The sequence below is a fragment of the Aotus nancymaae genome, unplaced genomic scaffold (genome assembly GCF_030222135.1).
Source record: "Aotus nancymaae isolate 86718 unplaced genomic scaffold, 86718_ANA_hifiasm-v0.15.2.pri h1tg000006l, whole genome shotgun sequence".
Taxonomy (NCBI): Eukaryota; Metazoa; Chordata; class Mammalia; order Primates; family Aotidae; genus Aotus; species Aotus nancymaae.
The window spans coordinates 80,744,368-80,757,287 of record NW_026988417.1 but is presented as its reverse complement, the minus strand read 5'-3'; the positions used below and the strand labels follow the sequence as shown (position 1 = coordinate 80,757,287).

The 12,920-nt window shown below is 38.2% G+C and overlaps 1 long non-coding RNA gene across 1 annotated transcript in view; it reads left to right on the top strand.

Annotated features, from left to right (window-relative positions):
* Nucleotides 1-7,578: 7,578 nt before the first annotated feature.
* LOC105707055 (uncharacterized) overlaps nt 7,579-12,920 on the top strand; it is a 35,031-nt gene continuing 29,689 nt past the window's right edge. The window contains exon 1 of the long non-coding RNA XR_010339712.1: nt 7,579-7,657. This is a non-coding gene — a long non-coding RNA (uncharacterized LOC105707055). The remainder of the gene's footprint in view (nt 7,658-12,920) is intronic.

Below are 12,920 nucleotides of genomic sequence, written 5' to 3'. Positions count from 1 at the left end.
ACATATTAGGTGACTATTACATGCTACATATTACAGTATTAGCTCATTTAATCCCGAGAACAGTACTGCAGGATAGGAATTATCCCCATCTCACAGATAAGGAGTTAAACAGACTTGGCATTTAATTTCCCCTTCATTATTTTCAACTGTGTGATCCTAGGCAAGTGAGTTAACCTTTTTAAACCTCAGTTTCCTCATTGCTTAAAAGGGAGACAGTAAAGTATGCAGGTCCTAGGGGTGTTGTCTGGATTAAGTTCAATAGCACATATTAAACTTTTAGCCCAGTGCCTGCCTTATAACAGTTGATACGTACTGACTTGCTATGTGCCAGGCACTGGCTGAGAAACTTAAATTTACTGTCTCATTAAATCTTCACACAAACTTTATGGTAGGCACTCAATTGTTACTGTTGTTCTTCCAAGTAATAACAACCTTTATTAATTATTTTACTGTGACTCAGACAGATTCTTACTCATCCAAGACCAATAAACTAACAAGTGGCAAAACTCTATTCCAATTTAGCTTTATTTAAGGGCAAAAGCCAGAAACTTCAAAGAATATCTAATGTTAGAAAATGATAGGAATACTCATAAGTTGTTTTGTCTCCTTGTTTCTGATTTGGAGACCAATAAGAGAATAAGTCACTAGCTAGGTATAGGATCACATTATAAAAACTGTGACGTGTTTAAAAAATTGAGTGAAATGAAAATGTGATACGGATGGAAAGAATGTGTGTATGAAAACAATCAAGGTTGTAGCTGGAAGAAGGACTGTGATATCAGTGGTACTTGAGTGTCTGTGACTGTGCCTAGCCTTTCAGTATGGCATTAACATAGAGCCTTGAGTACATATGCCTTAGCATCAAGGATCCATGCAACATTGTGTCTCATGTCTCATTAGATGGGAGACAAAGTGAGGCAGATGAGAACATACAATCAGTTTACAAATTTTAAATCCCACACCTAAGTTATGACCAGATTTCTGCAACTGTGTGCATGTGACACAATTATAAACATACAGGCAGCATCTAATGTACTTTTATTAGGTACTCCTGTGAATAAATCCACTATTTTTGGATGGAGACTTCTGCTTAGAGTGGAGGCATGAGGAAGAGAACCTTGATGATGAAAGAGCAAGAGATGTTTGCTCAATTACCACTGGGTTCATTTTAGAATGTAGGATTTTATTTTCCTAACGTGGTTTGCAAATTTAGGGAAAGATGTGAACTGTGCTAGAAGAGATTTTGAAAACTGTCTTGGGGAAAGATTGAGTCAGGGGAAGAAATCCGAACTTGGCATCTGACAAGGAATTTGGAAGAAAATAGAAATGTCTAATGGCGGTTATTATCATTGTTTTTTCTGTTTGGCATATGATAGAAACTTTTGTTTCTGTCACCCATGAAATTGTCAGCCAAATTTGCATTTTGGGAGCTAACGCTTGAAATAGTAACTGTTGTCTGTGTGTTTTTGTTTGGTTTGGTGGAAGGAGAAAGAGGGCCCTACTTTTAAGGTGGGAGAGAACATACTCACCTGCATATGACTATTTTTTCCAGCCTGCAAAATCCATAGCCTTGAACCTGTAGTACTCTCAGTTTATAACTCTTTTCCATAAATGATTATTTCTGTGTATACAAGACCTTTCCACCTCTGAGAATATGATATAATTTCCCTGAGCAGGTTAGCACAAGTTAGGCAAAGTGTTGGGTCAGAAAATAAGTGACAACAAAACGTGGCACTATGATGAATTTAATTCAACCCTGATTGGATCTGGTATATGTGGCCTCTTGGAATGAATTCTGTCTTCATTTGGTACACGGAATGAAAGTGTGTGGTACTGCCCATATCTCTTTTAATTGAGAATCTCTGTCCTGGGAACAAATTTTACTCCTTTTTGGAGATTCCTCCTGCAGACATCCATTTAACTTGACTACAACACTAACTTACTTAGTTAAAGCAAGAAAATTCCTTTGCTCTTATACTCTCTGCTGGGGCCTCTGATGGATGGTGAGTGCCCTGTTGACTTCTGACAAAATCTGCAGCTGGTGAATGTGTGTGTAACCTATTCTCTTGGTTGGGTCAGGCCCAGTGGTCCTCCTCTGCTGCCTTAACCCTACCTGGGGTTGCTGGCATTATAGGTTCCTTGCATCTCTGCCATGTCATCCATGCAGTCTATAATCCAGCCAGCCTGCTTTATAACCTCATTTACCATGGCCGTCCCTCCGCAGGATTTCCAGCCCTCTGGTCAACTCTCTTCTGTTTCTACTCTGGCGTACACTGGAGTTTCTGGGTTTCTCTCCCACACTTGAGAGCTTGGAGAGAAGAACTTCTGCTAATCTGACTGTCTGTCTGCCTAATCACAGCACACTACTGTGTCTCTGTTATATCCTAGGAGCATCTTTTTGGATGTTATATTTCCTTGTGAAGCTTGATCTCTTCTTGACTGTTCCCTAGAAAGCCAGGCGATTTTCCCTTCTGCTCTAGGAAATACCCACTGTGTCATGAAATTTATCTGGGTTTTCGATCTCTTTGCCTCCTGGGCTCAAGTTCAGGGAAATCTGACCGTACACTTCTGACTTCATTTATCCTTGTTCCTCTCCCCCAAGCTTTCCTCCTACCCTCCTTCCTCCACTTGCCGCATGCAACTTCACATTTCATCGCGCTTACTCCAGCTTTATTCTTGGCTTTATTCTATGGTGTATGGGGACAAGGGTGGAAATGAAAGAATGAACTAACAAAAGAACATACATTAGAAAACACTTAACAAAGGTAGTATACTTATTTCATGTTCAAAGCACATGAGAGAACTAAAGGATAAGAAAAGCTAGGTTCATCATTCTCACAGACCTTACTAAAGTCTAGTTGGAAGATGTGCCCAGCGAACACTAAAAAAGACAAATGAGGGTAGACCATACAATAGAAATGGACAATATTTTGAGAGCTTTGGAGAGGGAGATGCCTAATGGAGGGTGAGAGTGGAGAATTTTTGAGGGAAGGAAGGAGAAGACATAGACAGCAGATGAGGGTAGGGGGTTGGACAGGGCAGAAAGAAACGTACGGTGACATGGTAGAATGACGCAGTGTAACTGTCAGTGGTGTGGAGTCACGTGTGGCAGCCTGAGCCTGATCAGGTCTCAGGCTCTCTGGTCTCTGCATTGCCCTCTTATCAGAAGAGAAAATGTAGGCAAATCTTTGCCAACCCAAGCATACTTTTTCTGCTAATCTCTTATCTCTAAGTAAATTGTTTGCTTGTCCAGTTAATAATTCCCACCCCACACTTGCATAGTTGGATAGTTAGAACCTTTCTCTTCTGACTCATGAGGGAGAGAAAAGTTATAACTTAGTTGACTTTTATAGAGCTATTTGTAGGACTGTCTGGTTAGACCGTGAATAATAGCTCTTTTCTTTCTTCGTTTCTCACCAGCCAGTGTGGTTTGTGATTTAATAACCAGGCAGAACACTAAAATTAATACTTGGTAATATTTTAAGCCCGAATGAGGACAAGAGAGGGGGAAATTTTAAGTTGTTAGTTTTTTGTGTGGGAGCTTGCTGTCTCCTTCGGAAAGCGTTTAGACCAGGCAGGACCTCCCCATTCATTTTTTGTTTTTGTTTTTCAAATGAGCATGAAAAAGGAAATGTCCCTGTTCCTGCTTTATTTTTCCTTTAAACACAAATCAATTCTGAGATGAGAAGATAGGGTTTAAAACCCAGTTCCTGGCACAATGAAGTGATAGCTTGCAGAGATCAATTTACTTAAAAAAAAAAAAAAGGCATGATTCTGCTTCTTTTGTGAGTAAAGTTTGTGTGTGTGTGTGTTTGTGTGTGTGTGTGTGTGTGTGTGAATGGAAGAGAGATAATGTTTCTTTGTGTGTGTGTAGGTATTGGGGAATTCAGGTAAAGAAAGAGTGTAAAAACCAAGACTTACATATCTAAGCAAGTGCACTTGACCAGAATGAAATTCATGACCACCTACTTTCCCTTTTTCTTTAATGCCTTTGAAGAAAGCTATTTTTTTTTTTTTCTAAAAGAGAACAGTTCTTCCCCTTGCATTGGTAGAACCAAGAAGAAATGGACACTTGACCACTCTTTACTTTGGGGAGGAGCATTTATTTTTTCTAGTGTCTGCTAGGAAATATTCAGGTAATACAGAATATATATTTTGGAAAGAAGTGGGCTTGCACATATTTCTCATTATTGCCTCTGGTGATATATAGAACCATGTTAATGGACTTGTCATAAAATTGAATAAATATTTGTAAGGAATTTTTTTCTTTGTTATTTAGATTTGCTTTTTATTTCTACCTTTAAAATCCTTGATATAATTTGGATTTGCATCGTCGCTTAAATATCATGTTGAAGCGTAATCCCCAATGTTAGAGGTGGGGCCTGGTGGGAGGTAATTGGATCATGGGGATGCATTTCCTTCTTGGTACTGTTGTTGCGATAGTGAGTGAGTTCTCGTGAGATCTGGCCTTTTAAAAGAGTGTTGCACCCTCCCCACAACCTCTTGGTTCTGCTCCTTTCATGTAAGAGGCCTGCTCCTGCTTTGCTTCCTGCCATGATTGTTTGTTTCCTGAGGTCTCCACAGCCATGCTTCCTGTCCAGCCTGCAGAACCATGAGCCCATTAAACCTCTTTTTCTTATAAATTACCCAGTCTCAGGTATTTATTTACAGCAGTGTGAGAGCAGACTAATACAATCTTCCATCACTTGATATACATTACTTGATTTTATCCTGGCAGCCATACAAAGCTTGGTGGTGAGGAATGAGACCCAGGCATCTGGGATTCCCTCCCCCTCTGTCATCCACTGTCCAGCTCAATAGAAGAGAAAGCAGGCCAGCTGGTGCCTCCTGAATCTCCTTCCTGAAAATAACATGCTTGGTCTTGGGGAAACTCTCTGGAAGACACTATTTTTACTTAAAACAAGATCAAATCAGAGACCTTTTCACATGTGAGTCCTAAAACTGTAAACCGGAACCCCTTCGTATGTGATTCCTGAAACTGTAAACAGAGACCTTTTCACATGTGAGTCCTAAAACTGCAAACCAGAACCCCTTCGTATGTAATTCCTGAAACTGTAAACAGAGACCTTTTCACATGTGAGTCCTAAAACTGTAAACCGGAACCCTTTCATATGTGATTCCTGAAACTGTAAACAGAGACCTTTTCACATGTGAGTCGTAAAACTGCAAACCGGAACCCCTTCGTATGTGATTCCTGAAACTGTAAACAGAGACCTTTTCACATGTGAGTCCTAAAACTGCAAACTGGAACCCCTTTGTATGTGATTCCTGAAACTGTAAACAGAGACCTTTTCACATGTGAGTCCTAAAACTGCAAACCGGAACCCTTTCACATGTGATTCCTAAAGCTATAAACTTGAGATTTTTCCATGTGTAACATCTAAAGTATAAGCCTATTTAAAGGCAAAACCTTCCTTTGTTAAATGAGCTGGGCTTTTGACAAATTACAGCCTCGTCTCCTGGCCGAATAAACTCTTCCCTTCTTTATTCGGTGTTTGAGAGATCTGTTTCCCATGGCAGCTCCTGCTACAGTATGATTGGTCTCATGCTGCTGATGATACTGAGGTTCAGAGTGGCTACATGAAGGACAAAACTTGGATAGAATTCCAAGGCTTTTAAACTCTGAACCATATGTACTTCCTAGTTTCTTTATATCCTGTTCTTCCCAAGTCAACTATGTGTAGATAGTGGGGCTCTTGGTGACTATTTGCTCATCATAAAAATAATTTGAAACCTTTTAAGATAAGAAAAAAATAAGTAAATCTATCTAAGATGCCTCCAGGAGTCTCCTATTTAATACTCAAATAGTCCAGGCTCCCATCAAACATGACTATGGGAATCCAGTCGTTTTATCAGATTCTTTTATTCTTGGTGTTTCTGCTCTGACTGTAGTTGGTTTCCTTGGCCACTTCCCATATGCATACTCATTCTCTTAATCTCATCACCGACTTTTCAGTCTTTCCTTCCCCCCTTGCAAATTTCCTCAAATGTGGACACAAGCCCCTAAGTTCTTTTTAGAAAAACTTTATAGAAGGCTCACAAATCACAGAGGGAAACCTGTACCATAGTGGCTTGCTGCACAGATCATCCCACCACTCAGGTATTAAGTCCAGCATTCATTAGCTATTCTTCCTGATGCTCTCCCTCCCCATGACAGTGTATGTTGTTCCACAACATGTGTCCATGTATTCCCTTCAGAGAGCACTACACTCTTAAATGTTCAAATGGCCTTTGAATGATTAAGATTGGTTCTATGAATAGGCCACAGATTCTTTTAAAATTTAAATTTAAAAAATTGTGATAGTACTCTAGTTAAACTTCCTGAATTCAAACCAATCTTTTACTGTGTAACCTTGAATAAGTTATCTAATATTTCTGTGCTAATTGACTGTAATATTGACAATATCTTTCTCATGGAAATGTTGACAAAGATTAAATGATATAGTAAATGTAAGGTCTTAGCCCAGTGCTTTCTACACAATGCGTGTTCAATCAATGTTAACTGTGATTATTAGTATCATTAATACTAGTAGTTGTTTTACCTAATAAGGGTCAATAAGAATGTAACTGTTGGGTAATCAATGATGTCACATACAGCAGAGTTAAGGTTTGAGTCTTGGAGTCAATTGTTGGTTCTGCTACTTGCAAATTGTTTGGCTTTAGGCAAACTACTCAGCTTGTCTATGCATCAGTTTCTTAATTTTGCAAAATTGGGATAATAACACCTACCTCACAGTGTGTTTTGATGATTCAATGAGGTAATCCATGTAAGGAACTTGATGTAATGCAAGATATAGAGTAAGCCCTCTGTTCATTGCCTTCATCTTATCCTTCTGTTGTTATTATCATCGTTTAACTTTTACTACTGTGAGTAGTGACAATATCCTGAAAAGATTGCCTCTTCCAGGTTATAGGGAAGCATCTAAAAGTGTGCAGGGTTGAGGAACACTGGCAGGTCAAGAAGTCAAGGAGAGTATTTAATTAAAATTCTCAGAAAAATACTTTTCTGTAACCAAAAATGACAAGTTTAGGCCAAAGAAAAATTCTTGTGGAAGGTACTAGGGAACTCTTCTAAATGTTCACACAAATAGTCAAGAATGTGGCTTATTGCCTCACCTGCAGGAAGGATTTCCCTCCCCTCGAGGACTCCAGTTGGTTCTGTGTCACAGCCGTGTCATCCCCTCTTCCCTGCCCAATGCCACTTCCCAAGGCTGGTGGGATTTTCCTCTGACAACTCCCAGGAATGCAATGACATTGTTATTTTATAGCTTCACTGGGAGGAATGCGGTGTGAAAAATAACTCCAGCTCAGGAAACTGGGGATTTGGCTTTCGGCCCTGACTTTAGCGCTGATGTATCAGTTGACCTTGGGCAAGTCATTAATGTTTTGCTGTTTTAGTTCCATTAAGTGTAAAGTAGAATGAATAATGTCTACCCTTCCAAATGTGTGAGATCACTTTGAAGACTGAACATGCGCAGAAGCCTTTGGAAAATTCCAAATACCTTTCCACATTTAAATTTTTATTATTTGCCTGAATAACATGGTTTAGGGTGATAAAAATAGCAGAGGCTTGCAGATGGGAAGAAGACCTGAGATCTAATTTCATCTCTGATATCTGCTGACTTCATGACCTTAGGTAAATTCCCTTACTTTTTCTAAGTCTCAATTTCCTCATTGGTGAAATAAATGTGATAATGATTATCTCATAAGGTGTTTGTAAGTATTAAATGAAACTTCTATAACATGCTGGTTTCTTTAATAAAAACATTTATGTTTTTTGGTACTTTTTTCTCCTTATCATTTGGTTTATTAAAGTATGTGTAGGTGTGACATGGAATATACCTTATTCTTTTTCCAGAACTATATGCATGTGTGTGTATATACACATAAACATATATATATATACATATATATACACATACCATATATATAAAATATATTTATAAAACTGCTGTATGCATCTTGAGATTTGTAATTTATGTATATATACTTATTAATATATAAATATAATTATTTAGATGTATATGTGTGTGATGTGTGTATTTGTATATGTGTATGAAATATACAGACATAACATATAGATCTCACAGTACAACATATATGTATTTCTTTGGGTTTATCCTATATAGGGTTAATCAGCCTCTTGATTCTATAGTTTTATGTCTTTGCCAAATGTGGGTTTTTTTAAAAAATAAAATACCTTAAAATCTGTTTATTAACACTAGTTTCAGGAAGAGAGATCTTCCTAGAAGCATATTGTTAGCTATTAATTTGTGATGATAAGTATGATTATTGGAAATATTAAAAAATTATATTTTGTATAATTCTGATTTTACTATCATTTATAATATCTCTTTCCACCCCCTTCCAACTGGTCTATATTTGTGTGATTTTGTTTTATAAATCTCCCCAAATCTTGGGATGCCCAAATACCCAGATCTTCAGAAATATATCCACTTAAAAATGGTAAAAATGTAACTGGTAATCATTATTAGTAGCTAATGCAAGGAAGAAATACAAAAATAAAAATTCTCTTTTTCCCTTCCTTTCACCCACCTACCTTCCATTCATCTTTCTAGCCTTCTTTCCTTTCTCTCATTGATCCTTCTAGCTTTCCACTCATCCTACAAACATTTACTTAGGACCTACCATATATTAAAGAAATAGAGCTGAACAAGATCGACATGGGCCCTGTCTGCAGGGCATTTACAATATCTGCATGGAAGCAGAGGCATCCAGCCAACCTCAAGACTAGAAAGATATTCAAGAGTTCTTGTGACACAGAATACACACATCCTCAGGGCCTCTTCTCGTGTTAGAAACTGGGCAGATATGAAAACAGCCAACTTCAAGAGAACAAGTCTATACTTCAGAGTACGTAGTAGAAAAATTTAGTGTGACAATTACAGACAACTCGTGTTAATGCCAGGAAATCTGGATTCAATTCTAAATTTCTAGAATGAGATGAACCCTACATACAATAGGCACATACTAAGTGCTCATTTTAAAAAACTTATTATTTTTGTGAAAGACTCAACAGAGTACTCAATGTTATTGTGTTGCTTGATTTTAGTTGAAAAATTTGTATGACTATTGACATTAGTTTTTAAATAATACGTAGTAAAAAATAATAGTACTACTGAAGATGGTAGCCAAGGTTGGAGATCTTCCAGTATTTACAAAGAAACAATTCTTCAGTATTACCTGTAAGGATTAGCACAGCTCTGGGCTGTGACAATTTATATATTCCCCACATTCTATGACTTCTTAGAAAATGAATGACAATGATAGAAGCCAATATATTTTCAACAAACGCCAAATTTGTTTTTTTTTTAAACCATTATTTATGTCTCCTCTCCTTCTGGGACTTCAATGACACAGATTTAGATCTTTTGTAATAGTCTCCCTTTTCCCCAAAGGCCCCCCCCACTTTTATTCTATTTTCTTTCTGTGATTCAGAATGAGTAATTTATACTGTTATATTTTCTAGTTCACTAATTATTTTCTGTCTCCTTTATCCTATTGTTGGGCTCATTCACCAAGGTTTTTATTGAAAATCTTATTTATCTTGAATAACCAGTGGCTACTGTATTTTTCAGTTCTAAAATTTCATTTGGGTCTTCTTTATATCTTTTTTTTTTTTTTTCTTTTGAGACAGAGTCTTGCTCTGTTGCCAGGCACCAGGCTGGAGTGCAGTGGTGCAATCTCAGCCCACTGCAACCTCCGCCTCCCGGATTCAAGCAATGCTCCTGCCTCAGCCTCCCAAGTAGCTGGGACTACAGGCAAGTGCCACCACACCCAGCTAATTTTTGTATTTTTTGGTAGAGATGGAGTTTCACCATGTTGGCCAGGATGGGATGATCTCTTGACCTTGTGATCTGCCCACCTTCTTTATATCTTTATTTCTTTGTTGCAGTTTTCTATCTTCTTAAAATGTGTTTCAAATGTGTTGGTAATTGCTCATTGAAACATTTTTATCATAGCTGCTTTAAAATCTTTGTTAGATACATTTGTATCATGTTAGATACTTTGTAACATCTCGATCATCTCCATGTTGGCATTTATTGATTGTGTTTTTACTTTCAGCTTGAGAGCTTGTTTCTTGGTATGATGAATGATTTTATACCGAAAACTGGATACTTTCATATTATTGTATGAGACTCTGAGTCTTTTTCAAACTTTCTGTTTTAACTGGCATTTTTGATAGTTTGTGTGTGTGTGTGTTTTGTTTTATTTTTTAGCAGAGGAAACTTCTGCTTCTTACTGTCTGGTGGAGCTGGAAGCCCAGATGCCCAGATTCCCCAAGTGGCTTCCATTGGACATTATATATAAAGTCAACATAAGAAGACTCTGACAGGTGTTGGGGCTCCTCCTTAGTGCTGGAGTTCCGGCTCCCCATGTGTTCTCCATTGACATGATGGGTTAGTGGCATCATTACTACTAGGCAGTGGTGAAGGTCTTAACTCTCTACCAGGCCTCCTCTAAAGTGCCTCATTACTGCTGGGTGAGGAGAGTCCAAGTCCAGGCACCCTACACAACCTCCAGTGACACCATGAGAAAGCGTGTGCTGGGATCTTTACTGGCTGATGGATAAAAGTCCTGGATCCCTACATAGTCTTTTCTGACCACACCTGGTGGAGGGAGTGTGGTGTCTGGTGAGACCTCTCTCCAGGGTGCAAGACTTGGCTCTCCACAGGGCCTCTGCTGGTGTTTATAGGAGGAGGGTGACCGTATTTCTGTCATATTTAATTGGAGTAAACAGTTATTGTGCAAACATTTTCTGCCTTGGCTGGGTGTGGTGGCTCACACCTGTAATCCCAGCACTTTGGGAGGCCAAGTGCAGAGTATCACTTGAGCCTAGGAGTTTGAGACCAGCCTGGGCAACATAGTGAGTCCTCGTCTCTAAAAAAAAAATTGAAACTTAGCCGGGCATCATGCTGAGCACCTGTTGTACCAGCTACTGAGGAGGCTGAGGTGGGAGGGTCACTTAAGCCTGAAAGGTCAAGGCTGCAGTGAGCCATAATCACATCACTGCGTTCCAGTCTGGGTGACAGAGCAAGACCCTGTCTCAAAAACACAAGAATGTTTTCTGTCTTGCTAGATAGCACCTTTCCTCATCCTTGGTTGAGAGAGCAGACTTTTGTTGAGAGTTACAAATCTGTTCCTGTCTGCATTTCTGGGTTTCTGGCTTTTTCAGCCTCAAGTCGGTATACGTAAGACAAAAAGAAAACTGAGGGAACTCATCACCATGTTGTGTCTCAGATCCCAAGTTCCCCAGCCTGTCTTCCTGATTCTCTCCACCTGTCAGTCTCCTTATGTCTATTTTATAGATAATGTGCAAGGTTCCTAGTTGTTGGTACTGAGAGAAGTAGGAAAAAGTACACTGATTCCATCTTCTCAGAAATGAATAGCCCATGCATTCATCTTCAAAATAAAAGACCCATGAAAGTGTTCAAAAATATAGCTTACTCATCCATCCTATCCTTTTTACTTAGTTTTCCCTTGACCCAAAATCTTTCTAATATGATTGAGAGGAGGTTCCCAAGTCCAAAATGTGCTCTTAGGATGTTAATAAATACTGCAAGTAAAAGGACAGGTAAATTTGGGAAATGTTATACTAAATAGTTTACTGCAGATTTTTGGAGTGTTTTTGATATGTTAGTATGTGTTCTAACATTTTCAGGTAATAGATTTTAGATCAGGAAAATACAACAATGGATTTAGAGGGGCAGGTGGATAGTAGTTCACAGAATAAAGAGATAGTTAGGTTCATTATAACTTTCAAATGTTTGGCATCAAGACTGAAATAATGTTTTTGCCCCACCTAATGCATTAAAAAGTAAAAACTAAATAGATGTTCTGTTGTTATACCAGAATTTACCATTTCTGGTTACATTCCATGGTCTTGTCCTTTGGAATATAAATATTTATAACACACATTCTCGTCTCTAACCCTAAGACTTCTAAATGAACTTTATACATATTTAATGAAATAGAGAAGTTGAGGGAGTAATATGATAATTGAATGGAAATTAAAGGTGCATTTGAAGGTCACTCATGTAGTGGTTTCAATTAAAAAACAAACAAGAAGAAAAAGTGAATGCTCTGCTAACTCTGTAGAGAGACACGACTTTAAGTCTTCTGATAAACGAGTCAGTTTTGGCTTTGGCTGCAGTAAAAAGTTAATTAATAAATAAGACTGGCCAGAAGTAACCCAATGTATTGTGTATTTAAAGCATAGTTTCTTTCAGTGATATGTTTGAATAGCTGGGCAAGGAAAATAAAATGTTTTCTTTCCTTTGGTACAAGATGGAACGGGGTGGAAGATGCACGAAGTGGAAGAGGAAAAGAGGACCCTTTAAGGAAGGATGTGGTAAGATGGCGCAACCAAAGAAATTCCATGTGAAGATGACAAATACTACATTGTCCACAAGAGCATCCATTTGTCTGGGCCAAAGATTACACGTTTGTGTTGGAGCACTATACATGTCCCTTTCTGAGTTCAAAAACATTTTGAAAGCTAAAGAGGACTGTCAGTTCCTTCCACTAAATTACAGCTTTCGTTTGGCTTATGAACCCACTTGTAAGTATGTTTTCCATACCATCTGGCTCTTGCTCTTACTCTTGCCTAAAATCACAGGCAGAGGGCTTGGAAGTGAGCCTCCAGTAATTTAGTGAACTTGTGGCCATTGTGTAGGAGCATTCAAATTTTCTAAAACCATCTTCTTTAAGTGGATCTTAGCAGTTAGTAAGAAATATTCTATGACATCTTAATGCAAAATTTTTCTGTTTTTAAATGTTTGATTATGGAAAATTTCAAACATATAGAAAATACAGAGCATAGTAAAATGAACTTCCATATACCTTGCAAGCAGCTTCAACAATGATCAGCTTTAATA